The following is a 26175-nucleotide window of genomic DNA, read 5'->3' as shown; positions in this document are numbered from 1 at the left end:
GCAATTGGAAATTTTTCTTTAAAAATAACAACTGAGGGGGCAGTTGGGTAGCTCAGTGGATGGAGAGCCAGGCCTAGAGACGGGAGGTCCTAGGTTCAAATCCGACCTCAGACACTTCCCAGCTGTGTGACCCTGGACAAGTCACTTGACCCCCATTGCCTACCCTTACCACTCTTCCACCTATAAGTCAATACACAGAAGTTAAGGGTTTAAAAAATAAAAATAAATAAATAAAATAACAACTGATCAGCATCAATCAGGTGAGTGCCTAATTTCGATTTTTGTTTTCCAAGCAGGGTTGGGCATCTGGCCAGAGGGGCGGCCCCATTTTGAGGTCTTATCACCTACGTCTTGCAGGTGGCCAGAGCACCATTCAGTAAATTCCTGCTTCGATGATAATTTCAGGGAAGATGTGGCCATGGAGGGATGCTGAGCAGCTCCAATAGGTAATGAGTACCAGCCGGTTCTGTATCAGGTGCTGGAAAGATGCCACAGACCCAACCCATGCCCACAAGGAGCTTCCAGTCTAATAATGCAGGAGATAAGCCATGTGTACAAGGTAGCCTAATGCACAACAGAAAACACTTGTGTGTATCAGAGAAGTACAAAGAACTCTGGGAGTTCTGAGAAGAGATCTGGGCAGTTTTCACAGAGGAGGGAACATCTGAGCTGGACCTTGAAGGACAAGTAGGATCGCGAGTCCTTCAAGTCCTAAAGGCGCTGCCTGGGGTCTTGAGTGCTAAAGAGTCCCCGGATACTGCTTACATACTGTGTAGTGGGTTCGGGGGGGGGGATCCTTAAAGGAATTCAGCTGGCATTCACTTCTATGGGGTACCTGGTGTATTCCTCCCACCCTGAGGCGAAACATGCATGATGATGCACAGAGTATGTCTTCAGACCTTGTGCGATAGGAGAAGCACAGGTTCATTGACAGAGGAAGAAACTGAGACCTAGAGAGGGGAGGGGACTGGTCCTAGCTCACACAGGAAGTAACCCGTGTCATCAATGGCTCTCCCTCTAAATTTAAGGATTATGTATCTGCTCCCAGAAGAATGGAATTGTAGGGATTTACCCATCTGGGACATTTTAGAACATAAAACTCTTTGAAATATTGACCTTTGGTAAAAATACTTTGTGGCTCACTAACTTCTCTGAATATACCTATTACAGTGTTTGTAGGATTATAATTACAGCCACTATATCTTGTTTATGCAATATTGAATGACTTCCCTGGCATGCCATTTATCTCAATAATTATTCTATTAAATCTAAATTAACGGCTTTAAATCAATCTATAGGCTCCAAACTTTACACCCACAAAGTGCCTTTGTCTCTGGGCCTGGTTCCTTTGGAGCTTCTGGGCAGCCTGCGTGTGTAGAGGGGGAAAGAGACTGAGAAGCTGCTTCAGGACTTGTGCCGAATCCCCAAATCCCACAAAGGCCAAGTGCATTCTGGACTTGATGGAGAATCCTATTCTCAGCTTTCTGAGGCTCAGGGCAGGGAAGGTGGGGGGAGCGCTTACTGTCTGCTTCGGCATCCCACCCTACTTCTGGACAGTACTAATTATTAAGATGGTTTTCCTTACGTTAAACCTCAGTTGGACTTTTTGCTGACTGCTCCCCATTCTGTCTTCTGGGGCTAAGCAAAACCAGCTTCCATATGACGGCCGGACCTTGATCTGGAGCACAATTCGGCTCACAAGATGATCTATTTAGAGCTGCAAGAGCCCTTGGAGGCCATTAAGCCAACACCCTCATTTTACAGGTGAGGAAATGGAGGCCCAGAATGAAGAACTAATTTTCCCAAGATCACAAGGGCAGATGGTAAATGGTAAAACCAGAGTTTGAACCTAGATCTTGGGACTCCAAATCAAGTGTTCTTTCCACTGAACCATATGGCCTTTTTAAAAATCTCTTATTAAGTGACTTGTGCACAGTCACACAGCTAGGAAGTATCTGAGGACAGATATGAACCCAGGTCTTCTGTGTCCAGGTCTGGTACTCTATCCATTGTGCCATCTAGCCTCCTCTACCAGACTGCCTCTTAAAGGCAGATTGCACGACCCTGCTTCTATTTCTCCTGTGTCATTTTCTCAATACCCTTCACTGTTTTGGTCTTCCTCCTCTTACCAATGTCCTTAAGCTGTGGTGCTCAGGACTCAACACAGGACTCCAGATGAGGTCTGGCCAGATGAGAGAACAAGGAGACTGGCATCACCTTATTCTTGGATGCCTTTTTTCTCTTCTCTGTCTCTGACTCTATCTCTTTCTCTCCACTCTTCCTCTCTGACTCACTCTCTATATCTATGTCTGTCTCTGTCTGTCTGTCTATCTCTCCATTCTCCCTCTCCCCATCCTTCTCTCGCCTCTTTCTCTCTGTGCAGCCAGAGAGTGCTCGGCTGCCGTGTCACACTGCTGACACATACAGAGCTTGCTTTGTTTATGTGAAAGAACCAAGCAAAAGCTTTAGGGGGCTCAAAGTTACTCTGTCCTATATCGACCCCAGCGATTTTTCATGTGCGCACATGTGAGCACAGATGTCTTTCTTTTCTACTTTCAATGACTACCACAGTGGCCGTGCAAACCGAGTTCATTCAGCAGGCCTCATTTATCCTTCCTCTTCCACTACTTCAGTGGTTCTCGAGCCTTCCGGGTACAGCTGCTTCCTCCAACAGAGTGTCTCTCAATCTACTCACACCTGGCCAGCCTCTAAGATTCTTGGTCCACCTTTTCTCAGAAACTCTCCCCAAGCGGCCCACTCAGTGCGCTGGGGGCCTTCCTCTGGCTCAACAGGGATCCCTGGAGAGTCTTGAAACTCTGGAAGTCCATGAGGTAAAAGCTATTTCATCATAATAGCAAGATGTTTTCATAGCTATAGCTCACATAGAGCAAAGGTTGGGGGTGGCTCTAATAATTTGTATAAGGATAAAGGGGTTCGGAAGCCAAAAAGGTTGAGAAGCACTGCTCCAGATCAAGAGTCCTTACTTAACCTGGGCTCTGTCTATTTTGGTCGCCATTTTGTAATATATTCACTTTGCACTGTATCTTACTTTAGTCGTTTAAAAACGAGACCGAGCAGGGGTTGGTAGAGTCAGTCTTCTCCACCAGACATGACACCTGTGGCCTCAAGGAGGTATAAAGGCACCATCTCCTATCTTTAGACAGAGCGTGGATTCCAGGCAGCAGAATCTAAGGTAATCATTGATGGGGCTGGCCTACCTCCTCTTCTCTGATGCTAACTTGTAGGCCACCGTCCCCGGGCAATTCTTCCTTACATATGGGCACTCGGGGCAAGTATAACAAACTCCACATGAGTCAAGGAGCATCAAGTATATCCACAGCTGAGGGTAGTGGAGAGAGATGGAGACCCTGAAAGACAATTACAAGGCGACAACCAGGCAGTGGGAAGCAGAAAAAGTACACGTGTGCTACAGAGTGCGCCATCAGTTAAGACAAAGACCCTGGGGCCCAGGAGCCCACCCATGGTCTGGTATAGCCTAACTAATTCTTCTTGTTAACCGTGGGCTCAGCTCTGTTGTTTCTAGTGGCGTCTTCTAAATCTGGTGCCTTGAGGGAAAGCTGCCACCCCATCCTGCTTGGGACTCTCTTCCTCCTTCCTCCTGTCGCCACTATCATGTACATGAAAAGCAGAGGCTGGGATGGGGGAAGTGGTAGAAGGAAGTGCAGAAGTCGGTTTTTTCCCTAAAAGAAGCGTGCCTTTTCTAAAGCTCTTAGTCAGCCAGATTAAAATAAATGTCACTGGATGATCTGCTGCTGTCTCTATTCCTTCTCCTCCAAGCACTTGCCAAATTGAAGGTGAGGAATGGAGGGGGCCCAGAGACCCAGGAAGAGCTGCGGAACACACGACACGGGAAACTCGGAGCCAAGCTCCTCTTCATTTTCCTGTGGTCGCAACGTCCAGGGGGAGCCCGAGAAAGCTGGAGGAACGAGAGATGTGCTCACCAGCCGCCAGTCACTGTCCCAGGGGAACAAGTGTCCTCTTTCTGCCTATGTGTTCAGAGGTAAACAAGGTGCATGTTTCACAGTCATTAAGAAGCTGCGGAAGATCTAGCCAGTCTAGGCACACTAAGGCGCTGTCAAGGGAACTGTGAATTGGTCTGACCGTTCTGGAAAAGAACATGGAATTTTACTAGAAAACTCAGAAAATTGTGCATACTTTTCAACTCAGTGAACCTTTAAGCCATTAAAGCTTAAAACCTTAATAAGATTATTGAGACTTTCTGTAATTATGGAAGGAAAGTGTTGGAAATGATGAGGGAATGGCCAGGCACCATGCTAAGCACACTTTCTCATTTGAGTCTCATGCCAATCCTAGGACGGAGAGAGGAAGGGAGGCATAATCCCCATTTCACAGCTAAGGAAACTGAGGCCAAGGTGAACTGACTGGCCAGCCTCACACAAATAGTAAGTGTCTAGAGCTGCATTTGACTCTGGGTCCGGCAATCTGGGTCCTGTGTTACCCTCCTCCCCCGAGGTATGGACTGTGATCTGAAAGTGTAATTGGGTCCTAGTTTGCAATAAGAAAAGACAACTATGCAGAATTCAGAGAAACTAGACAAGGTTCCTACTGCAGAGATGCAGAGTGAACTGAGGAGAAACAGGAGAGCAACTTGCATGCTGGCTATAATTATGGGAGAATACATAACACTGAAAAGCTTGGGAAGTCGGAGCAGTAAAACATGCCGTGGACTAGGAAGCATCTACTGAGGAGCTGGGAAGGCATTATGGCAAAATGACAACAATCCAAAAAAAAAAAGAACCTCGATAACACTTTGGAGAAAGAAAAACGATCTAGACAGTAACAGCGAGAGTCTTGCCTCTTAGAAAGGCAGCAAGGTAAAGTGAGTCACTGAAACAAGAAGGAAGCCTTTCGCTTAATGACCTTCGAAGCAGTTAATTTTCATTAACAATAACAATAACTATTGGAGCCATTTCAAGCTTTGCCAAACGCTTTCCATTACGTCACTTCATTTGAACTTTCCAACAATCTTGCGAGAAAGATGCCAGTATGAGCCCATTTGACAGATGAAGACACCGGTGAAATTAAAGGACTTCCCTAGATCACATAGCTAGTGTTAGTAGTGCCAAATGACTATGCCAAGCTGTCTCCTGTGCTTTGCTCCATTTGACCCGCTAGTTAGTTAATTAATAATTGACTTTCAAACTAGCACCTTTCTTTGTCTCTGCCCTTTGGACTCAGCCAAGTAGATTTTTGGAATCTCTTAGTATATGCCTATTTCTTTTGCAGCTGTTGCTACCCAAGTGAGCTTTCCATTTATGGTTGGTCTGAGCCTGAATCAAGAGCTATAATTGGGGGTGTGCTGGAGTCAGCTCAGATGGGCTCCGGAGAGTCCATTGCTAAGCCTTCGATGTGAGCATTTACACCTCAGAAAATGGCACACGCCACAAACAAAAGCTTGATTGACTCATCCAACTATCAATAATATGGAATTGGGTCTTGATCAACGATACACATAAAACCCCGAGGAATTGCGCGTTGGCTAAGGGGGGTTGGGGAGGCTTGGGGGAGGGGGAAAGAACATGAAATGTAACTGGGGAAAATATTCAAAATTTAAATTTAAAAAAAAGCTTGATTGATTATTCTGGCAACTTTCTAGACTTAAGAAAGTGATGGAAAAAATATTACTAATGGAGATTAGACCTAACTGCACATTATGCATACTTTGTTCCCAAAGAGCAAGGTGTTAAATATTTACCAGCATACCCCTGGCTGCAACTCTCAGTTCCCTAAGTGTAGTAGCTGAACATGGACTCCTGAATCAGAGTATATCAGAGGGTTCCCCAGTGGTGGGTGATGGAGAAAAGCTGTAAGGTTCTTTGATGTGAATGATGGGAGAAATGGTGCATGGTCCAGTTATTGGAAGGGCTGCATTTAGCGGATCCACTGTGATAGGTGATTAAAGGCTCCCACGTAGTAGGGGAGGGGAGAGAATTGGAGGAGCCCAATGAGAAAGATCTGGAGCTCCCCAACCATTGGAAAATGGTATAGTAGTACCTCTAGGATCTCAGACATTCCTGAAAGCCCTCTCTCTGGGCCTACTATCAAGCTAATTGATCACCCACATTGTCCTTGACCTCCTCTCCTAGCCTTATAGGCATTCAGTGACCCAGGCCCTCTGACCACCCACTTCTTGATCTGCATTTAGGCCTACTCCAGCAGGGACACTGGGTGCTTCAGAAACCCAACCCTTCACCAGGCCCCTCCTTGTCTCCAGGCTGACACGTGGAGGTCTTTATCAAGTCAGCCAATGCACTTCTTGGCATGATGGCTGAGCTCCGCTTGGGCCCAAGTGAGCACCTATACAATCCTTGTCAGCCCTTCTCTGAGCTCAATCACGCAACAGTCTCTTCAGCCATGGAGTTCAGTTCCTGGTCCATCTAAACCTTATAAGCACTCCAAACTCTCACAGGTCTGAATCAGGAAGGCTGCGCTTTACGTGGCCCCCAGAAACCTCATCTTTGAGTTGCCGATTAGTCTGGCTGAGGTAGGGGAAGAAGTTCAGCCTTCATTAGAGACCATCTCCTTTTGATGGTAATATTTCCAATATGTGCAGAGCAAGTCTATTCCCCTCTCAAGACCTGAATTTGCTGTGCTATAAGATAAGGGAGGAGTGAGTGCTCATTCCCGTCGTATTCTAAAATTAGAATGAAAAAGAGAAGATTATCATGATCCTTAGACTAGAATGATACTCAAATTTGCGAAGCATTCCATATTTTTACACTTCAAACATAAAGTCACACAGAGTTAAAATGAGGTGCTGGAGCAGAATTTATTATGCTTCTGGCTAATTCTAAAAAGCAGAGGTAGAAATTATGATTTCAGACAAGGCCACAGTAAAACCAGACACGGTTACGAGATAAACAGGAGAACTACATTCTCCTTAAAGGTGCCGCAGATAGTGAAATAATAGCAATACTTAATATATAGCGTCAAATGGCATAGCATCCAACTATTTATAAGAAAAATCCATGGAATGAGGAGAAAAAGATAGTAAAAGCAAAACATTTAGATACTTGTTTCAGACTAAGACAAATCTATCAAAAAGGATAAACAGAAATGAAATTAAGGACCCGAACAGAATTTTCTAAAGGTTAGATATGGCAGATCTCTTGCTATCCCTGAAAGGGAATCAAAAGAATATACCTATTTCTCAGCTGTAAATGACATATTTACAAAATGGGGTTCTGGTGCATGTACAGACCCTATCAGTTTGCTAAGATAGTATTGACACATGGAGGATACTAGGGAGCTTCTCCCCAGAGAATAAGGATGGATTAGAGAAACTGAAGCATGTGCATACATTCTGAAAGGCATTCTACTTAGCCTACTAAATGATTGGGTAGAGCCTTTTTTTTTTAAACCCTTAACTTCTGTGCATTGGCTCCTTGGTGGAAGAGTGGTAAGGGTGGGCAATGGAGGTCAAGTGACTTACCCAGGGTCACCCAGCTGGGAAGTGTCTGAGGCCAGATCGGAACCCAGGACCTCCCATCTCTAGGCCTGACTCTCCATCCACTGAGCTACCCAGCTGCCCCAGAGTCTTTTCTCCAGTGGCTGTGTAACTAGAATTATCAGCATCCTCAAAGGAGCCTGAGTTAGCTCTAGCCATCTCTTTGCTGCATTTGTACCTGGGGAAACTTGGTGACTCTTTCACTCACAGTGTCTAATAAAAACAAAATCTAGATAAAAGGGAAGGCTTATGGGATGCTTCTATTCATCTCACCACCACCCCCAAGGCCAAATAGGACTTCTTGTTCATTCTTTTGCATTCTAGGTACTAGAAGAATCAGAGGAATCTCCAGTCTGGGGTGTGAGTACAAATTAGATGAATCTAGGAATCAGAATACAGGTCAGTTGTAACCAGCCCAGCACTGGTCCCCAAAAGAGCAAGGAGCAATTTCTGGGAGTGTCCTTTGGGACTCCAGCTGAATAGATAAACTGATCCATCAGCAAACCACTCTTCTACATGAACTTGATGGAACCGCACTGAATTGTAAGCTTAACTGCCCCCAACACAAGGAGCATGGGGGAGATTATGCTCCCAAGGCATTGAGGGAAAAGTATGTATGTTCCTTCTTGCTATATCTTTTAATTAAATATTTCTTTGTAAACTTCCCAATGTTAAATGGTTAAATGAAACTGGAGTGCTAGTCACTGGCACCTAACAAATGGGAGGAACATAGCTAGTTGGGGACTGAGCCAATAGAAGAGAAAGAGAAACCCTGCAAAACCCTTCAGGGTATTTTAGAACCCATGAAGAAATATAACCAGCCTGAACTTGAAAGACTAGAGCTTTGATACATGTAAAACCCAGTGGAATTGTGCATTGGCTAAGTGGGGTTAGGGGGGCTTGGGGAGAGGGAAGAACATGAAACATGTAACTATGGGAAAATATTCAAAATAAAAATAAAAATATAATTCATAATTAAAAGAAAGACTAGAGCTAGTGCATACGTGTTACATTTGTAAAAACTGACCCTATTCTAGAACATAAAATCTTCATAAACAAATTACAAAAAGCAAAACCGTTAAACACATCTTTTACTAACTATAGTACAATAAAAATTATAATAAAGAGCCTTTCAAGAAATGATTCAAATTTAGAGACTAGATAATTTAATCCTAAATAATAAGTTAAGTTAAAAGTTAAAAATAAGTAAGTTAAAATCACCAGGTAATTTCATCAATGGTAATAATAAGAAAACATATCAAAATTTTGAGGATGTAGCCAAAGTAGATATCTAAAAACTTTGATCAACAAAAGAAAATGTAAATATTAACAAACTAGATATGCAATTAAAAAATAAGTGAAAAACTCCAACTAAACAACAAAATGGAAAATCTAAATGTCAAAGAAGAGATTAACAAAATTGAAAGTAAAAAATGAACTATTAAATTAACCCAGTAGCTTTAAAAGAACTAATGAACTACTAGCTAATCTTAATCAGGAGATGAAAACCTATTGAACAAATTTTTAAATTAAAAATGACACTCAATTCACATCCAAATGCTCTAGCAAAACAAATTCTCACATTAGCCATGTCTGAAAATGTATATCTCTTTTTACATTTTAAATTCATCATCTCTCTGTGAGTAGCGTGTTTCAGCTTGGTCTCTTGGACTTGTGGTTTATTACTAAGGTTAGGTGACTTGCCCAGAGTCACATACCTAGTAAATATCTGAAGCCAAACTTGAACTCAGGTCTTCTTGACTCCAGGCCCACTGTGCACTGTGGCACCCATCACCTAGTTACCTGTGCATACCCAGCAACACTACTACAAGGTCTATACCCTAAAGAGATCAAAAAAGGAGAAATAGGATTCACATATACAAAAATATTTATAGCAACTTTTTTGCTGCAGCAAAGAACTAAAAACGAAAAGGGTGCCCATCAATTGAGAAGTGGCTGAAAAAATTACGGCATATAAACTTAATGGAATATTACTGGGCCTTAAGAAATAACAAAAGGCAAAGAGTTGGATAAAGTTCGAGAGATCTGTATGTACTGATGCAGAAAGAAGTGAGTAGGACAAGTGCAACAATTTATACAACAGCATTGTAAAGATTAACAACTAACTGTGAAAGATTTAAGAACTCTCATCAGTCCAGTGAAGAAGCATACCACCCACCTGTTGACACTAGCAGAATGAGACAGACATTTGCAGACATGGCCAATGTTACAAGGGAATGTGGTAAGGGAGGAGGGGGGGAGGAAAAGGGGTATTCTTAATAGTGATACCAGAGGGGCAGCTGGGTAGCTCAGTGGATTGAGAGTCAGGCCTAAAGACGGGAGGTCCTGGGTTCAAATCTGGCCTCAGACACTTCCCAGCTGGGTGACCCTGGGCAAGTCACTTGACCCCATTGCCCACCCTGACCACTCTTCCACCAAGAAGCCAATACACAGAAGTTAAGGGTTTAAAAAAATAGTGATACCAGAAAAAAAAGAATGACAAGAGGTTCATTGAAGTCTTTTTTGAAAATTCACACATTAGAAGGAAGTTAAAAGAGAAGCACAAACAAGTCAGCTTCGAGACTATCCTGAATTTATTAAATCTTTCTTAAAAACCAAGTGTATATAAATGAGATTTGCAGTTTCATATCTAATTCACTTCCGTCATTTGGGGGGGGTTATGGGTATTTGTCAAATGCAAAAAAAAATTAATTATTTTTCAAATGAGACAAAGATAAGGAGAGGGATGTGTGCAGCTCAAACACTATGACATGTCCATTCTTGGCCCCATCCTAGTCAGTCCTACTGGCCCCTATCTCCTAACTGCCATTATTTTCCTGAGACATAAATTGCGGGTCTGTCAATGGCACTGATGTTGGCTGGCTATGGAGCCCTGAAAAGGCAGCAGCTAAGAGCCTTTTTTGCTTTTAATGAATTTTACACAACAGTGAGCCTGCAGAGCAGGCCAATCTCCCTGACTCTAAGTGGCAACAGGAGGGTTTCAGAGCCCGAGTTAAGGTTGCTGAGGATGGTGCGTTTTGCTCAGAGTATTTAGTCTGAAACACATGAGATGCATCTCTTTCATTCCGATGCCTTTCTGAAATGAGATATTAAAGAAAAGTGCTCAAGAAAAACTGCATCTAATCACCCAGCATAATTAGGGGGGAAAGGAGAGTCGATACCGAATTTGGAGATGCAACCCATCATGTTCAGTGCATTTCCTAAATATTCTTTTTTCATAGACATCCAGGTTTGTACAATCTGCTCCAAAGTGCTTTTAAGCAGGCATTTAAAAACAAAAGCAACCAAAATAAAGCCCTTGCAGTATCCCTTACCAGATTCAAAATTGGGAAATGTTGCCTTGCCAGAATTGAGATAGGTAATAATTGTGTTCCCCAGCTGAGGGTAGGAGCAAAGAAAAATAACAAGCACTTATTAAGTACCCACTGTATGCCAAGCACTGTGCTTGATCCTCACTATAACCCTGGGAGGTAGTCACTGTTGTTATTCCCATTTCATAGTTCAGGAAATTGAGGCAGACAGAAGGTAAGTGATTTGCCCAAGGTCACAGAGCTAGGAAGTACCTGGGGCCAAATCTGAACCCCAGTCTTCCTAACTTCAAACCCAGTGCTCTGTGCACTATAACACTATCTAGCTGCCCTGGATGGGGCTGAACAGAGGTGCAAGTCCAAAGCCAGCCAACTGGGCATTAAGGCCCCCACTTTTACAAGGGATTAAAAGTGAACCAAGAACCTGGAAATACATTCAACAAGCATTTACTGAGTGTCCACTGTGTGCCAGGCAATGTGCTAGGTACTGGGAAGACAGAGTCAAAAAGGAAATGATCCCTGCCTTCAAGGAGCTGCCATTCTATCGGAGATGGGGGTCAACATGAACAAAGATAATTAAACACCAAAAAAATTGCAAAGCAAATGCAAATTCATTGGGAGAGGGCACTAGCACCTAGGCCAATCAGGAAAGGCCTCAGCCACTTGTGCTGAACCTTAAAGAAAGCCAGAGATCCATGAGGATGGGAGATGGAACATTCTAGGCAGAAAATATCAAATAGCCCAATTTAGATGTAATACAGAATGTACAAAGCTGAGTGACGTTCTGCAACCAGACTATAAAGAGCTTTCGTTGTCAGAAAAGGAGGTCCAATTTTGTCCTTGAGGCTCCTCGAGCAAGGGAGTGACATAATCATACCCGTCATTTAGGGATGTCTATGTGGCGAGCAGGAGAAGAGCCTGGAAGAAGTAAAGATCAGGGTAACAGTCCCCCCCCCAATACAAGAGTTGACTTGATCATGGGCCGGGGGGGGGGGGAAGGGGAGGAGAATCTTTATATTTCTTCAAAATGGACTCAGACTGTGTCTAAATCTGGTCTAAATCATATAGGTCTGTGAATACAGGATTATAGCTTTAGCAATGAAAAAGGTCTTAGTCCAAATTCTTCATTTCACAAATGAGGAAAGTGAAGCCCCATCTTATCCAAGGTCACATAGCTAGCAATTCATTAGGGGCAGGATTTGAACTCAGGTTCACATCCCATGTTTGACTCCCTATCGTCATTGCTTTCAATGGACCACTCCTAACCTCAATAGATCAAGCTTCTAACCAAACAAGATTTCCTGTGGTAGTTCTTTGACTATGAGTATGGGCCAAGAATGGGGCTGCAAATGTATCCATAAGTGGCATCATCTCTGCCCCATACTCTACTTTGATCACTGCTTTCTTCCAATGGCATTATTCAGAGAACAAACTGGACCCTGCAAAGGTCAATGAACATTCTTTTCAAGATTCTGGAATCCTTTATTCCTGAGACTTCCCAAAACCATCAAGCCAATCTAGACATCCCAGGGGCCTCTGTTCCCCGGTGTCACATTTGTGGAGCACAGTTCTATGTGGATGTCAGGCCATTTGGGGCATTTGATGCAATGCCAGCAGTGTTTGTAAAATTTGACAACCTCTTTCTAGTGTCTTCCAGCTTCTGATACTTCCTACTTGTGTGACTGCTTGGCCTCCCTAAGCCTCAGTTTCCTCCTTGTAAAACAAAGGGGTTGGTCTAGACAGCATCCGAAAGTCAAGCTATGGGTGGCCGGGATGCAAAGAGAGCTTTCTTGCTACAAGTGTGTAACCACCTTCCTCTTGATCCTAGGAAAACCCCTCCAAGTTGTCATTGCTAAGCAGCATTTAGGAACTCCTCAATTCTTCTCCAAAAAATGGCAGCACTACAGCTCCAAAGTCCTCCGCATCCTCTCCGAATGTTTCGAGCAAGTCTTTTGCTTCGAGAAGCTCCCATTTGGATTTCTAGCCTTAGGACATCTTCGTAAAGGAATCTTCCTGAAACACAAAGATCCTTTAGGAAAAAATCATTAAGAATCGATGCAAAGGAATGTAAATACATTCTCCCGAGTTTGAGCAAAGAGAAAGGTCTGAAGTGGGTCTAAGAAATTAACAGTGCAGCATGGGGGTGTCTCAGTTCTTTGGCATCCTGGGTGAAGGTAGTTGAAAGAGAGCAGTAGCAAAAACAACACTTAGCCAGGAGGGTCGAGCTTCAATGGAGAGTGCTCTTGGCACCAGAAAGAAACGAGTAAGGAGAAAAAAGGAAACCGATTGCAGTGAGCTGTTCATCGGGAGCCAAGGAAGAAATATTCTTGCTCGCTGCTCCTTTTCGTTTTCCAGTGAAAGCCTCGTTTTTTCCCCATCACCTACCTTTTTTGGGCCTAGGCTTAGTTTGAACACAGACACTACTTTCAAGGAGCTTACGGTCTGGTTGGGATGACAAGACTCCCAAGTCATGCAACTAGAGGGCCATCCAAGTCAGAATAGCCTGTGTGGTACAGAGAGGGGGCATATTGGGGTAATGCCAAGAAGGGGGAATATTGGGGCAAAACAGAACTGGAGCTGGGTCATGAAAGATCAGGAGAATTTGGTTAGGCAGAAGGATGGAATCCACCATTCCATATAAGATCTGTGGAGTGGCCAAGTCTCACAGTGGATAGAGTACTGGGCCTTGAGTCAAGAAGACTTATCTTCCTGAGTTTAAATCATGCCTCAGACATTTACTAGCTCTAGGACCCTGGGCAACTTACTTCACTTTGTTTGCCTCAGTTTCCTCGTGTGTCAAACCAGCCGGAGAAGGACGTCGCAAACCACTCTAGTGTCTTTGCCACAAAAGTCTCAAATGGGATCACAAAGAGTCAGACTCTACTAAACAACAACAACGTGCCTGTGAGAGGGAGCCCAGATATTGAGGAGTCAGAGAGAACCACCTGACAAAAGAGGCAAATAATGGGAGGTGAGGTTTCCAAAGAAGACAAGGCCAAACTACAGAGACTTTGGCGTACCAGAATAATAAACACGGGCCAGACTCCATAGGCAACAAAGAAACAGCATTCATTCTTCTCAATTCTTACCATTATGGAGAATTCAGGGAAAGAAAAACCAGTCACTTACTTTAAGGAGAGGAAAACAAAGCGAAATTGAATCATTTTTCTCTCTCCGGCTCAGGCCAAACGGAGCTCAACAGCTTTTTCTGATGCTGAATTTACAGTGAGTTACCTACATGTGTTACTCTTCTGGGGTTTCCAGGATTTTGTACTAACCAAGAGATTCCAACTCCCTTCTTCTGAAACAAGCCCAATGGGAAGAGCCAATAGAGAACAGCGCAAGTGACTGGAACATTTAAAAACCTGCCTCGAGCTGCCTCAGGACCATTAGACTGGGCCTACCAAGTCAAAAAAGCTTGTAAATTCAAGTCAAGACAAGAAACAGCCATTAAGTACTTCCTAAGTGTCAGGAACCGTGATGAGCTCTGGGAACAGGAAGATGAAAAGAGTCCTTGCCCTCCAGGAGCTCACAGTCTAAAGGATAGAGTTACTCTGGTGGCCAGCTGTCTGCCTTTTTATTTCTAGAAAGTTAAGGAGGCAAACCTCAGGGAGAAGCCAGCCAAGGAAGTAAGTACTGAAAGGATGGTCTCTTTTCATCCCGACCTAGAATACGGATGGGATCACTGGCCCCAGTGTCACCATTAGAAAAGGGTTCTACCATTTTTGTAAGCTGCAGACACTTCCAGAAGATTGAGAGTAAAGGTCCTCTCCCTACCCCCAAATCCAAGTGCTTTGGTATTAGTAGGATTTTTTTAGGCAAACCAAGTTGTTGGAACCATTTGCTTTGCAGATTCAGCAGAAACACTTAAGATCCATAAAAATATAATGATCTCCTGTAAATAGTCCGAGTTGGCAGTTCCAAAAGAAATAAAAATAAAGGTACAGTCATTTATCATTTTCACATGCCCGATTGAGGGGTGGGGATGGATGTGATAAATTAATCCAGCTGAAATGCTGCGTGGAAAACTCAACTAGGCTCCTGCTGCCTCCAAACCAGATGTCTGAGCTGTAGCTGCCCCTAGGAGAGCACCTGGAGCTTCTACAGACACCCCAAGGAGCCCCCTGCAAGCCATGGACACCTCAAACCAGAAGCAACATTAGACATCTGTAATAAAACGAGGAATTTCACGTTACTCACAAGGACAGTCTCTCTCCTTCAAGTGATCCTCATCAGGCAGGAACCTCCACTGAATGCTTGCCAGTTCATCAGGATCATTCCTAAATATGAATAAGCAGTTTTCAGACAAGAAATCAAAGCTACTAGTCATATGAACAAATGCTCCAGATCACTATCGATAAGAGAAATGCGCATTAAAAACAACTTACACCAATCACATTAGCTAACATGGCAGCAAAGGAAAATGCCAAATGTTGGAGGGGATATGGAAAAACTGGGCTACTAACACACTCTTGGTGGAACTGTACATTAACCCAACCATTCTGGAGAGCAATTTGTAACATTGCCCAATGGGCTGTAAAATTGGACATACACCCTTTGATCCAGCAATACTGGGTCTATATCCCAAAGAGGCCCCAAAAAGGGGGTGGTGGAAAGGACCTGTTTGTACAAAAATACTTCTAGCAGCTCTTTTTGTGGTGGCAAAGAATTGGAAATTGAGGGGATGTTCAACTGCAAGCTGTGGCATGTGAGTGTAATGGAATACTACTGTGCTATAAGAAAGGATGACCAGGAGGACTTCAGAAAAACCTGCAAAGACTTATACGAACTGAAGCAGAGGGAAGTGAGCAGAACCAGGAGAACGCTATACAAAGTAACAGTAATATCATATGACAATCAACTGTGAATGACTTAGCCATTCTCAGCAACACGATTCAAGACAATTCTGAAGGATTCATGATGAAAATTGCTATCCATCACCAGAGAAAGGACTGCTGAAGTCTGAATGTAGATCCAAACATGTCATTTTGGGGGGTGAGATGTATTTTCTTCTACAAGAAGACAAATATGGAATTCTGTTTTGCATGATAGCACATATATAACCCAGGCCAATTTTCTTACTGTCTCAGGGAATGGGTGGGAAGAGAGTTTGGAATGCAAAATGTTAAAAAAAAAAGAATACTGAAAATTGTTTTTACATGTAATCGAGGAAAAAATAAAATATTACCAAACTAGAAAAAAATATCCTTCCTAAAACGCAATGTCCTGGCCTGATCAGAGAAATCCAAATGTGGTCTGTCCGGGGCAGAGCTGAGTAGAACTGCTACCCATTCCAGCCAAGCCCTCATCCTGGGCGCAATTTAAACCAATGCAAACAAACCTAATCCAATTCTACACAACCCAATCATTTATTAAATGTTTACTGTGTACAAGAAAAATACCATGTTAGGTAGTGGAGATAAAAGGCAAATATAAAATAGCCCCTGCCTTCAAGCAGCTTATGTTCAATTGGGGGACTGAACATGTAAACAGATAAGTATACACACAAGAATTTGAAAAGGAGGCAGCACTAACAACTGAGGGGATCAGAAAACTTTTCCCATCTAAAGCATACCTAATTTAATGCAGGTGAAAATTCCATTAACTTTCTTGGTTGCAAAACCATACTGTTGACTCCTACTGAGACTAAAGTCCACTATACTAGGCTCCTTCATATGAATGCTGTCTGGCTACACTTGCCCTCTAGTATACTGCACGGGTAGTGATTTCTTGACCCAAAGGGGAAAACTTGACATTTATAGTTAATAAATTTAATCTTATTAGATTTGTCGACATTTGAATCTGTCAAGATTGTTCTGTCCCTTGATTATTTTTGTCCCTTGGCCTTCTACAAATTTAATCAGTATTCCCCAGGAAAGAAGATCACCCATTAATTTATTCATTTAACCAACCAATGGAGCTCCCAACTTTCCCCAACTCAAATGCTAAACATCATAGCACTTTTATCTGTTAAAAATGATCACAGGAAAAGAGAGGCAGGAATAGTTGCCCCACATGACAGATGTGAACGACAAATCACTGCCTAAATTCTCTTTGCTCTATTTACCTAAAATTCCCAAGTTACTTGGGTTTCCTACACTACCACCCTCGCCACATGGGTAGAGATGAATGGGTCAAACTTCTTTGTCTTTAGAAGTCTCCCTCGTTTCACATTGCTGTGTGCATCACTGACTGGCACAGTGCCAGCCCTGAACGAGAAAAATGACCTTTTGGTCATAAAGTAGGGAAGGAGGGGCATAAGCATTATTTCCAATGTGTACAATCCAATATTTGGCAGCAACATCAAGAGAATGTCAACTAGTCAAATATCAGCCAGAGCTAAGGAGACTTAGGATATTCATTTGGAGCCTAATGCAGTATATTAATTATGCAGAAAAGATGTAAACAAGTGAGGAAAGGAATAACATGCATGATTGAAGGGTTTTGCACAATTCCCCAATTACCTATGCATCCATTTTTCATTATAAACAACAGGGAAGCCATGAAAATGGCATCGTGAATGGGACACTGTGAGACGACTCAGGTTTTGTGAGAAATTACTCTGAGATTTATGATCCTTTTAGCCTGTGACCCCAAAGCAGATCGAGTGAACCATGGATATCATTTGAGTCTAGTGATTGCAATGAGACCTTGAGTGAGTAAGGGAGTGAACCGTGGGGAAGCAGAAAGATGGGCAGAGATCTGAAAAATCCCTGCTTCTTCCATCAACCAGAAAGGTTTTCCTTTCTTCCTTTCTTGCACAGAAATGAAACCATCATGTCCTGGGGAAGGGGGAAGAGTCTCTGAGCAAAAAATGTTTAACTTGACAATGGAAGCATTTTCTTGATCCGTTTACTTCCTCTATCCAGTCATTTCCAGGGTCCTCCTAAGAAGCAAATATTGTCTCAATAGTCTAAGGAGGAAGGAGTTAATGCCTCCATTGGAGCTTGTCCAAAAACTCCCACTGACAGCCTAACACCAGGAAGCCAAGGCAGCCCTATCTTCCCTGGACAGCCTTTTGCCAGAAACCTTTTCAAAACAAGGGCCAGGGCCCCAGGTCTCTTACCCTAATCCCCCCACTGGAATGAGTGCCCTAGTTTGCAGTCATCTCCAAACCAATGAACTGCCAGCAGCCAGCTGTCATTTAGCTGTTGGTTGCCTCCTAGGTAAACCTCTGTAGTCAGGCAGCCTCCTTCTGAATAAGCTATTCCCTGGGGAGAAGGGAGCCAGAGCTCTTTCAGGCCACCGAGTTTCCAGTTACTGAATTTGCACTACGGGCCTACCCTAAGCACCTAGCTTTCCCCAGTTCACCTAGTGATGTATGTACTCTTACCCTGCTCTGAGAACAGTGTTAAACCCTGCCCTGGGGGTCAAACACATCTGAATGAATGGGGGGGGGGGAGAACAGACCTAGAGAAAGAAGCTTGGAGAGAGTGCTGAGAACCCTGGATCCTCATCAGAGCTCTGCTGCCCTTGGCCAAATCCCTTCTCCTCTAGGAGTTTCAGTTTCTTCATCTATAAAATGGCTTGGACAGGACGATGTCTAAACTCTCTTAGAGTTTGCCAACTCTAAAATCCAACCTGATTCAATTTGGCACGCATTTGCAAAGTGCCTACTATGTGCCAGATGGTGGCATATACCACATGTACAAAAGGAAATACAAAGTAGTTGGGGGAGGAGAGAGACACTAATGACTGGCACCTCCGCTGAGTCTTGAAGGGCAGTAGAGAGTCCAAGAAACAGAATTAATTAGGAAGGGCATTAATCCCCCTCCAGACCTGTTTGGCTACAACAGGGAGTACTTGAGGGGGACTAATGTGAAATCGGTTTGAGAAGTTAAGCTAGGTAGAGCAGTGGATAGAGCTGCTGGGCCCAAAGTCAGGAAGACTCATCCTCCTCAGTTCAAATATGGCCTGAGATACTTATGAGCTATGTGACCCTGGGCAAGTCACTTCACCCTGTTGGCCTTAATTTCCTCATCTGCCAAATGAGCTGGAGAAGGAAATGGCAAACCACTCCTGTGCCTTTACCAAGAAAAGCTCAAACGAAGTCTCAAAAGAGCTGGACACGACTAAAAATGACTGAACATATTGGGGAGTGGTGGCCAAGGAGGAATGTTTTTATTTGGAAGGTCACAGAAGAAATGGGAATCTTGATTTGCTTACAGTTTTCTGAGCTAAAACTGAGGAGGAGAGGGAGACTTGCCTGTCGGTTAAGATTTTAACCAGAGGGAAGTAGATGGATGGGGCGAAGGAGCTAAATGTTAAGAATATGAAGGTAAGACAAAAATTCAGACCCAGCCTTCAAGGAGTTTGGATTCTATTAAATCCAAGAGTAGTAGGAAGGATTAAGGAACAAGGGGGTTTTGTGTTCGATTGTTTTATCTCATAAAGGCATCCCTCCCCAAATCCCCTACATCCTTTCTCTAAATCCTTGAGTGGTAGCACCAGAAGTGATCAGCAGAAAGTCCAATTTTGCTGTTCAATCCTGTCCGACTCTTTTGTGACCTCTTGGACCTACTGTCCATGGGATTTTCTTAGCAAGGATGTTGGAGTGGTTTGCCATTTCCTTCCCTAGCTGATTAAGACAGAGAGGTTAAGTGACTTGCCCAGAAGCACACAGCTAGTAATTGTGTGAAGCTGGTTTTGAATTCAGGTCTTCATGACTCCAGGTCCAGCACTCTATCCATTGAGCCATCTAGCCAAGTCATTTTACAGACATTTATTAAGCAACTAATAAGTGCAAGGCACTGTGCTAGGACTGGGAATATTGGACAAAGATTCTGAAGGGCAGAATCTGTGCCCTGAAGGAGTTTAAGTTTGGGGGCAGGAGAGAGTAATTTGTATACAAATAAGTATGATACAAGATTGAGTATCAAGGGATGGAAAGAGAGAAGCAAATAAAGCCAGAAATATTTGAGGAGGTTTTAGAAGACACTTTCAGCTGAGGGCATCAAGAAAAAACTTCACAACCTACTGGACATTTCCAACTAGATGTTTCATCTTAAACAGAATCCATTATCTTGCCCTGCAAAACTTCTCCCATCTTCTTTCTGCCAAGGAACCATCATCTTCCTTCCTTTAGTATCTGTAAGTCTCGATTTTTTGTTTTTTAATTCTGGACTTCAACACCAAACGGCATCTTCCTAGACAAAATGAAGCACGAAAAGATTCTCCAAGAAAGAGGATTCTTTATGAAACCATGAAACTCTCTCATACTGCTTGCTTTAAAAAAGGTGCATAATGGACCATACAGGTTACTTTCAAAACTATCCCGGCATGTTTGTGCTTCTGCCTTTGGAATAAGTACATGGTAGGTAATCAATAGGTAACCAATCACGAATTTGAACTTTGATGCAATCAAACACCCTTCTCCCGGGCCCTAAATCTCTCCAAAAGCTCCTTCGCTACCTGCACTTGGAAAGGCAAGTCTCCCAGGTTCACTGGGGAGTTGTGGTTGATTGTTAGACACAAGCCAGAATGCCGCCTTGGAAGATGCCTCATCCCCCTTCCCCTCACTGGACAGAGAAGGAACCAACTTACCATGTGCTTACCAAGACTTCTAGGAATCGGGTTGGCAATTTGCCCCTAGAAGGTTTAATGTTTGTCTTTCGGAATGGTCAATAAAGTTTCACTGCACACACTGATGACTGCCAGTCTTATTAGCGTATCATCAGCCCTAATAAGCATCGATATGAGGAAATCAGCTTTGTGTGCACCATGGGCTACAGCTCCCTCCTGAACTTCCTTCATCTGCCTGGATTTCTTGCGAGTCCTGCGCGTCTTTAAAAATGTAGAAAAATGACCTTCTTTTTCCATAATCCATAATCCATGCTAACTCCTCCCTTCCAACAGCCCACGTCCAAACTAAAATCCAAGAGAAGGAAAATGCAGGGTTAGGATGGGGGCCTCATAAAAAAGAAAGAGTATAATCAAGCACGATAAATCCAAACAGTGGCCGCCCCCCCCCCCCACAATTTACATCTCTGTTGCTTCCTACCATCTTTCAAAGTAAGATCAGCAAACTTGGAGTCCCCCTTAGCTCTTCTCTCCCTCACCCTCATATCATCTCTCCTCTGTGTCCCTTTCCACTCACACAGACATCCCCTCCACTCACTTCAGATCCATGTCACCTCATATCTGGACTACTAAAATAGCTTCCTAATTGGTTTCTCTGCCTCGAGTCTCTCCCCACCACAATCCGTCTGCCACACATCAGCCAAAACATAGCTCACTAGCCCTGACTAATGTGTTTACATTTTTTCTAGTCAGTAAGAGGACAGAATTACAACTAGGGCCCAATTAATGTGAATAATGAATCCCTTGGAGTTGTCTCATGTATTTGAATTTGCACTATTCAAAGTTAATTGGTTCCAGCCCAATGGAAATATGTAGCACAAATTCGAATAACACAATAGTTCAAAGCAAAGGCAGGAAACAGCATAGTAAAAAAGGGAGCCCGAGAACATTTCTTCCACCGACCTGGGCCACACTCTTCCCCAAATACTCACACGATCAATCTGGTAGAAGAGTACCACTGGAGGGATCATGCATGAGCAGCACATATGTAGGAAACATGATCATAGCACACGGTGAAGGGGCAAACAAGTAGAAACACATATGATTAGTGTACACAAGGGTAGAGGAGAGGCAGCTTGTACCTAGGGCCAGATTTCTGCTGGTGATATCATTACACTGATATCACTTTTCCCTGTTACACACGGCATGTCCATTGGGTATATTACTCTCTTGTTGATGGCTAGTGATGGCCAGCCACCTGGTCTCAGGTGGCTGTAAATGGTCTCATGTACTTGTTGGGCACTGCCCCCTGATCCCATGGGCATTTGTCCTCCACTCCAGCTCTAGTCTTCTAGAGTGCGGTGATTAGATTATCTTTCCCTGATATTAGAAAAGTGACAGTTCTTTAGCCATAGCCAACATACCCAGCTAACAGGAAATAGGTAGAGTGCTATCTATTAAGTCTTTTCTTTTTAACATCTATGTCTGGGGTGGACTTGGAAGTCCTATGTTCTAGACAACAATCTGACTTAAGGTCAGACATTCTCAAGGCCTTCTCTGCTTTTGCCTACTAATGAATTTGATCCAGAACAAAAGGTAAGAGGCACGATCATTATTTTTCACCAACTTGGCCCAAATTCCTGCATTAGGACCATAGAATTATGGATTTAGAGCAAGAAGGAACCTTATAGGTCATCTGGTACAAATCCATTTTATTTATTTATTTAATAGCCCAATTCTGTTTATTGGTTCTAAGACAGAAGAATGGTAAGGGCTAGGCAATGGGGGTTAAGTGACTTGCCCAGGGTCCCACAGCTGGGAAGTGTCTGAGGGCAGATTTGGACCTCCCATCTCTAGGCCTGGCTCTCAATCCACTGAGCTACCCGGCTGCCCCTGAAATCCTTCATTTTAAAGATAAGGAAACTAGAGCCCGGAGAACACAGGTGATTTTCTCCAGGTTACACAGTCAATGGTACAGTTGAGGATCAGGTTCCCTGATTAACAAATCCAACATTCTTTCTACTATACTACATTGCTTCCTTAGCTTTGGTGATATAATTTAGCCAGTGAAAAATCTCATTGCTCAAAGGCAAAATAATATTTAAAATAATTCTATATAGTACCTTAAGTTTTGCAAAGAGCTATTATCTCATTTGATCCTTAAGAAATCCCTATGAGATAGGTGCTATTATTATCCTCGTTTTACGGACGAGGCTAAGTTACTTGCTCCTGGTCACAGGACTGAAAAGTGTTTGAGTTAGGATTTGCCTTGGGTCAGGGGAAGGAATCAAAAAAGGTCTCTTCTAGGAGGTGGCACTTGGGCTTAGCCTTGAAGGGAGTCAAGGGTTCGAAGAGATGAAGGTAAGAAGAAAGGGCGTTCTGAGCATAGGGGACACAAGTATATCATATCTGAGGAAAACAGGCCAGTTTAGCTAGAATACTGAGTGCAAGGGAGAGAGTAATGAGCAGTAAACATGGAAAGGTGGACTGAAGTCAGATTTGTGCCCATCAGAAGAAAAGTATGAATTTCATAGGGAATGATTGAGGCAGGGGCCAAAGAATATACTATGGAGAAGGCCCACTCCCTTCTTCAGTTTAATCCCATCACATCCTCCCAACACTTCAGTGAGGTGGAGGGGAAGAAATGACCTGAGATTAATCCTTGGACTTCAGCAATGGAAGCTGCCAGCACATCATGAGGAGAAGATGGGCATCTCTTCCTTTCCTTTTTCTTTCTTTTCTTTGCTTTGTTTTTAGTCTGGGTCTCCCCCTCTCCCAGGAAAACAATGCACTGACCACTCTCAAGTCCAATACTGATTAGTACTGAAGCTCTGACTTGTTATATCTTTCTGACTTGGCCTGATTCACCCCTTCTCCCTGCTCTCAGTGGTTACCATATTTATTGCTGGATTTCATGAGGACACACAATCTACCTGAATCCTACCACAGCTCAGAACTCCTAAACCCAAGAAATCCCTCAGTCTCAACCTCCCCCAAGAGCAGAGACCACAGGCCTGAGCCACCAGGCCCAGTAGTCACATTATTTCCTTTCTCTTGAGCCAGCCCAATCCATAGAGGACATATGTCACAGAGCAGGCTTTTAGGTGGTCATGCAAGCAGAGCAGGCCCAATACTGAGTGCTGTCTCAGGAGAGAGCTTCCTTGATTTGGCACCATACAGGAAGAGCAAGGATCTAGCTTAACTCTTCTGTAAAGGCCAACACGCTTCTATCTGAAAATGGTTGTATAGCAAATCCAAACGCCTACCTGCCACATGGCTCTATACTTCTACTGGGGGGGAAATGGCCAGATGGTCCATGAAGGGCTTTGCTCTACCTTACTTGTCTGAGAGGTGCCATAGAAGGTACTCTTGTTCTTGCCCATCTTGGAAGTCAATAGTTCATTCCAGGATCTATTTTGGTTTCACATTTGCAACTAGAATTTTTCTTTTTTAATCTGTTTATTGTGTGATTTTATTAGCTTGCCCTAGCAACATTCCTTCAGGCATACTAATGCTCTTTTAATTAGGTTCCACCTGTCTGGCAGAGCTCACAAAAATCTTCCAGGGAACTTTATGTGCAGCTGTCACTCTCAACAGAGAAATTCATAACCAAAATGCAGCATGATTGACCATGGTTCAGAACCTTTGACGTCTCCAACAGACATGGTCAAGCCTGCAAATGGCCACCTTAATGCCTCTATCCTTCTTTCTCAGTGGACCAAAGGAGCTCATATACAAATTCAGGAATTCCCTAGCTCCCTCCAAGCCCATGGTGTCAAGCTCATTGAGAAACAGAGGTCACTAAACCACACATAAAGATCTCTGCCGGCTGCATACTAACTTAGTTTTCAATGAAATATTATCCTTGTTCTATAGTTTCTTCATTCATTTTGTTAAATATTTCCTGATGACATTTTAATCTGGTTGGGGCTGCACTTGGGAGTGGTTTGGGCTCCCACGTGGCCCGTGGTTTGCAGGTTTGACACCTCTGCTCTAAACTGGCGTTTGAGGGTACCTTCTAAATGAGGTCTTACTGGTACCAGTACATGCTTCCTCTTGAAATGATTTCATATAATTTCATTTAGACTTTGCATTTGAGAAGCAGTGTGGTATGATGCAGAACTAGTGAGGGCAGGGTGAGAAGGAAGCAAGCCTTTATTAAGTGCCTCATTCATCTCACTTGACCCTCCCAACTATCCTGTGAGGTAGATGCTATCATTATCCCTATTTTACAGATGAGGAAATTGAGTCAGACAGAGGTTCAGTGATTTGCCCAGGGTCAAATAGCTAGTAAGTGTCTAAGGCCAAATTTAAGCCCAGGCTTTCCTGTCTCTAGGCCTAGCACTCTATCCACTGCACCACCTAGTTGCCAGTAAATCACCTCACCCTTTAGCATCCCAGGTAACTCCCTAAAATAATAAATTACTGGTGAGTTGTTGATCTACATCTGGGTAGACTCCCACCAAGAGTTCCCATACCCCCACCAAAAAAAATTAAAATCTCTGTATTTCTTTGCCTCTGGACATACTTTATCTTCACAGTAGAACGTAAGATCTTCAAGGGCAAAAACTGCTTTCTTTTTGTCTGTGTCTATGCTGGGGACAGTGCCAGGCACATTCTCTTTTGTCTGGCCAGACTGGGATTTCATTGGGGAAGGGAAATCTTGATGTGGAAAATCTCTTTACTAATACGAATGAGTGACTTCTTTATAACTGATACTCTTATAGAGCTCCCTAAAAGTCATGCAGGTGATATGAACAACTTGACCCAGGCCTGCTCTTTAGTTGCTATCTCATGCTACCTCTCCCCCTTGTAGACAGGAAGTGCTTCATAAATTATTTGGTAACTTGGTGAAATACTTTGATGTAGTAGAAAGAGCACTGGATTGGGAGTTAGGGAGATGAGTTCAAATCTAGCCTCCTGTGAAAGGGAATTTTTTATTCTCTTGCTCTATTTTGAGTTAATACTTAACCTCTACTTAACACTTTGTTATCAAGAGAATTCACAAATCACTTACATGGAGAGCTCCACCCTTTTAATCAGAAACTTGTGAATGCTTTGATAAGAGTTGACACCTTCAGAGGATGAGGTGTGGATCCCACAGACACTACCCCTGCGGGTAGTGCTAGGCAATTTGGAAGCTGTGATTGACCCCTGTGAAGAGGGGAAAGGACAGAAAAGGACTATAAAAAGTCCTGAACTTCTTTGGCCGAAGTGGTCTTCAGCTTGAATCTTCAGCTTGGAGGATCTTGGACTGGGACTGTGGCTTGGACCTACGACTTGGACCTCAACTTCAACTTGGGACCTTGGCCCTTGGACTGGCTCTCAGGTGAGTGAGTAGCTGGCCTTCCTTTCCTGGTTTCTGGAGAGAGATTAGTTCCAGAGAGACCTTTCCCTCTTGGAGGAGACCTCGTGGGTAGAACTCTGGGTCCTCTGGTTGAGGGTTAACAAGCCCTGGCTGAGCCAAGCACCAGAACAATATTTAGTGTGATAGGCTAGACATTTTCTCTACCCTCTTTTTGTATTTCTCTACTTTCATTCTTTCCACCTCTTTGTAAATAAAAGTTAGTAAAAGTCATTTTGATTTGAGCTATAATACTTTAAATCAGTGCCCACCATATTAGAATTCTCACATATTTAGTGAAACCCTTAATTTAATTCCTTACATTCAGATACTTACTTGCTATGTGACTTGCCCAAGTCACTTAGCAGTAACCTATCTCAGCTTCCTTAACTATAAAGTAGGTATAATAACAGCGCCTAACCCCCTGGGTTGCTATGATGATCAAAAGATATCATATTTGCAAAGTGTTTTACAAAGCTGAAAGCCCCATAGAC

General features: G+C 43.3%; 1 protein-coding gene and 1 non-coding gene across 2 annotated transcripts in view; one reads left to right on the top strand and one right to left on the bottom strand.

Annotated features, from left to right (window-relative positions):
• Positions 1-26175, bottom strand: part of KLHL13 (kelch like family member 13) — a 179052-nt gene that overhangs the window by 50673 nt on the left and 102204 nt on the right. The gene's annotated exons all lie outside the window — the stretch shown is intronic.
• Positions 6655-6759, top strand: LOC123253878. Its single transcript, XR_006506628.1, has one exon. It is a non-coding gene; the product is annotated as a U6 spliceosomal RNA (small nuclear RNA).

Source organism: Gracilinanus agilis, chromosome X, assembly GCF_016433145.1.
Source record: "Gracilinanus agilis isolate LMUSP501 chromosome X, AgileGrace, whole genome shotgun sequence".
In the NCBI taxonomy this organism is placed as follows: Eukaryota; Metazoa; Chordata; class Mammalia; order Didelphimorphia; family Didelphidae; genus Gracilinanus; species Gracilinanus agilis.
The sequence above is the reverse complement of the archived record's forward strand: the minus strand, read 5'-3'. Positions and strand labels throughout refer to the sequence as shown.